Consider the following 4,616-nt stretch of genomic DNA (forward strand, 5'->3'; position numbering starts at 1 on the left):
TAGAGCAAGGCATGGGGAAAGGAGACAGAGCTCCTAAACCTTCTCTGGGCATGCCATTCTCTACAAATATCTATAGACTCTTCCATTGAACTCAACCTCCAGCCCCTCTTCCAATCCAGGAAATGGGATACAGAAGGGTTGCAGAAATGAGGGTACCACTTCTCATCGTGTCTATTCCTTAACAAACAGCCCCCACCCCATCCTCAGGTGTTTTCTAAAAAGTTACTTCATTAACACAGTGAGAGCCATTTTTATCATTCTTAACATGCAGGAAATGCCAAAGCCTTTGGTAGTCATGACCCAGGAACTATAGATGAAACCAAATATGTATGAGAAATTTGAGAATGTCATGAATTTCCTTTTGGCCACTGTTACAAACTCCAAATTAGGCATGTCTAAAACCTTAAATCACCCCTAAAACATAATATTTTAGATTGTGGCACATGACATTGCTCAGGAACTTTGTGGGGAGTAGGGCAGGCAGGGAGGGTTATGAATGCTTTTCATTTATCCATGATGTTTTCAAAGTAATTTTATTTCTGAGAAAGAAGGGACATTCATTTTATACAACCAAATTCCTACTGACGTTTTCTAGAAAACTGGAGATAAATGACAAGACTTTCTTTAAGTGGAAGATAGGAAAAGCTGTATATAGAATTAAGTAAAGAACCAGGTAAGGGGTTTATGATAGTAACCTCAAAGATGTTTCCATTAAGCCTTGTCTTCTGCCTTTTATCCATTCTGTGATCTCTTCTTAATTGAATCAAGGTTAGTTTCTGATTAGATAGACTATTGCAGCATGTGATTCTCAATCTGTCATGAAAGGTATTATTACCATTTTCCCTTGTTATACTCTTGGATCTAATGGCTTATCCTGTGAGATGCGCATGCCTGCGAGGAGGCTAATCAGGAGAACAAAGTTTCACACCATAAGAACCAGCTTACATGTCATAAAAGTGAGTCAATGAGGAACAAACAGTTCAGCTGTCAGAGAAACAGATGCCTGTGGCCCCAGGTGACATCCCATTACGATCAATGAGAAATGGTAAGCCAAAACTGTCCAGTCAATCCATCCCCAAATTCTGATCCCCCAAAACCGGCAAAAGTCCTATTATTTTAAGCCACTAAGCTTTAGAATAATTTATTACAACAAGTAGAAAACTAAACAAAGTTGAAAAGGAGAATGAGTGTGTACAGGTTTCCATTCTGGATTATGGAAGTTATAGATTAGAGAATATATGTAAATAAATAAAACATAAATTATTGGGGGGGGGCAGTTCAAAATGTGTGTCATCCAGGCATAAACCGCTATTATGCAGAGGTTTTTTTAAAATTCAAATTTTAAAAAATTCCTTTGATTTTATTCTGTGTGTGATAGATATTGGAATTTCATAGGGTCTAGAGAATTTCAGGTGAGTGGGTCAAGTTTTCAGGCAAGTCTAGAATTGTTGAGGCCTTGCGGAAGAGGGGACTTTGAGGCTTAAGTGCAATTTTATTGAATGGTGTAAAGAAGCAATCAGCCTGAAATGGCTGTTAAGAGTTCAGCCATGGTGGAAGGAAAGTATATAAAAAAATATGCTTCTTATATATAAGCATATCAAGCAACCTGAAAGTCTCATGGGAGATATTACTAGGTTGCACCTTGCACTAAGGATATGACAGCCAGAAGTAGGTAACTGTTCTTACTCAAGTATCATGTTTGAATCATGTTTAACACATGCATGCTGGTTTCTACATTCACTGTGTTTATATGTTTGTGTTTTCTAAGAAATTTGGTAGCCAAACTCTTAAGTAAATGATTGATTTTTTTAAGGTTTTTTTAATGCATATATTTTAACAACCAAGATGTGCTTATAAACACATTAGTCGTCATCTATCTCCCAAGGGTTTTCTGGGATAGTTCCAATTAAAAATATTCTATCATGTTGTTATATCATATGTTAGACCAATGTGTCTTGATTTTTTGTTTTAGAAAGAAAGTCATTGCAGATCATTTCCTACTATGCTAAAAAGCTTAAACAGAAAAAGAACAATGTATGAAAATAGGAGAGATGTGAACAGAAGCAGCCAACTGGCATCCATGCTTGGAGCTCACATGCAAATCAAGTTATTCTTTGCTTTCTAACACTTCCCAAATTCTTTTAAAACCATATTTGAAGCTGGATTGCAACTCTATATGAAGACATCAGTGATATAAATACGGACAGCATTGTGTTGGGTAAAGCAATGCCAAGGAATTGACAGGACCAACAGATAAAACCAAAGCAATTAAGTTTCCATAAACACTTGACTTGGTGTTGAATCAACACACTTCTTTATAAACAGCAGTGTAGCAAGACATAAATGACAAATCATACATTTCCAATATATAAACCATGCTGGTTTGATGAAGTAACAGAATTCTTTCCCAGCTTTCTTTTGAGTATGTGGGAGAAAAAAATTGTTCTGTCATTTGTGAGTTTATTTCAGAAACCATGGGAAATTCTTTGTCTGCAAAACGTTAAAAGAATTTGCAGATAAAGTTTTGGCAGAATTCCAGCTTAACACCACCCCCCCCACACACAAACACACACACAACATGATTCTAAAGGTGAACCATGTTTGACATTTAGTCCTCCTTTGCCACAGTGTAACTTCCAGGAAGTCATTATGAATTTTTTGGCAGGGTCAGAAATTTGTGTCTCAAGAACCTCTAACCTTTTTTATTTCATACCCCCAATCAAAACACATAACAGAAAAGAACTCTTGACTACACACACATTTTATCTTATTTTTTTGTTGTTGTTGAAGACTAAATTATATTAACTTTTCTTATGACCTATCTGTGGACATAATTTTTTAAATAATATCTTCTTTCTTCCAAAGAACAAGGCATAATCCACAGTAGTAAAAAGAAAAAGAAAAGACACCTGAAAGTTACATAGATAGAAATTTCAATATTAATAGCCACACACTCATATATATATATAACCATTCCCAAGTTTTCAGAATAATAAATTTATCACCTAATTGGTGACTTTTCAACTCTCATTTTTTTACTTCTATTTTTCTTTGCTTTAAACATCTTATTTATTATCTATCTCAAAGGACATCTGGAGTATTTTCCATTTTACTATTTATTACTTAATATAATATGATTTAGTGTTTCCAGAATTTTCAAGACAGTTGTTTCCACATTACTTCTGGACAAATTTCTATTAGAATGCTTCCATATTGCTAATAGTTTTCCTATTAAATACGAAGTTTCTTGGAAAAATTATTGTCTCTTCATTCCCAGAATATCTCAAAGCATATAGCACTTATAGTGCCCTTGCTGTACATGCACTACAGATACTGTATGACAGGCACCAGCTCACAAATGTGGTAAGATGGTATAGTATGTATGTGTAGTTATTCTTTGTATTCCCCATGTCTAGAAGAGATAAAAGAGCCGCTTTTCCTTTCAGTGTTCTTGCTATTTCACCATGCATGGCTCACAGTAAATAATGCAGCTAATCTTTGCCACTTGTTCCACATGTGGAAGTTTAAAACTGGTAAGGTTCAGTATTGATGTAAACTTGATTATAATCTAGAATGCATTCTAATACGCAATTTGCAAACTTCACAGTCTCTTGGTTTGTACTCATTATTATGCATACATTCCATTTGTCTGCTATAAATTCCTGGTTCCCTTGTAAGCATTTTTCTTGTGCTGACTTCCTGCAAGAGCAAACCTTCTCTTGGTGAGTATTTTTTATTTTTTTATGACATTTTGACTGCAGTTTTATTATATATATATATAATTTTTATTTATATGTATGTATTTTACATCATTGTTCATTTTTAAACAATGCTTGCTTTCCTGTCCCCCCACTCAGGTGTAGTCCCCATAAAATTTCCTTCACCATTTCACCTCTACGTATTTTTTAAAGGTAAGAGAATACTATTTAGCCAAAGATCTGGTTCTCATCAGAACATGAGTCTTACAAACTGTGAACTTGGATAAGTTCTATAACATCTTTAAGTACCAGTTTACTTATTTGAAAGGTCAGATAAATGATAAAAGACTATTTGATAGAATTATAATATTAAATAAAAGTATCTTATTTTAGCACCCGTTCATTATAACATAAAAATAAATGTTATTTCCATGCTTCTAATAAAGAAATTAATGAACAAACCTTCTGTACAAATAGAAAGTGGTATTATTTATTTGGATCATTTTCATTAACTTCTTCTAGCAGGACTTAAAAAAGCTATTCTTTATGCACAGTTAGCTCTCATGTAGTAAAGTGTCAAGGTGACATCTTTTATTTCATGAACTATGTGAAACTTTTGCCAAACTTAAACAGTGACTATTTCTTTATTTTAATTTTTTATTTTATTTTATATATTTTTACATCATTTTTCATTTTTGTACAATGTATGCATTTTCATCTTGGTTGTCATGCCTGTAAAATTCCCACAATCCTTGTTTTGATCCTACTCCCTTTTCCCCCCCTGTACTGTGTCTCTGGTTTACAGCTGCCTGTTGATTTTGATTTTCACTTTATTATAATTAGTCTTTTTCCTGATCCCTTATTTAGAGACTATCATTTTTATAACTGAAGGCAAACTAGTTTTAATTTTAGCTTGGG

The sequence above is a fragment of the Talpa europaea genome (assembly GCF_964194135.1).
Source record: "Talpa europaea genome assembly, chromosome: 2".
Lineage (NCBI taxonomy): Eukaryota > Metazoa > Chordata > Mammalia > Eulipotyphla > Talpidae > Talpa > Talpa europaea.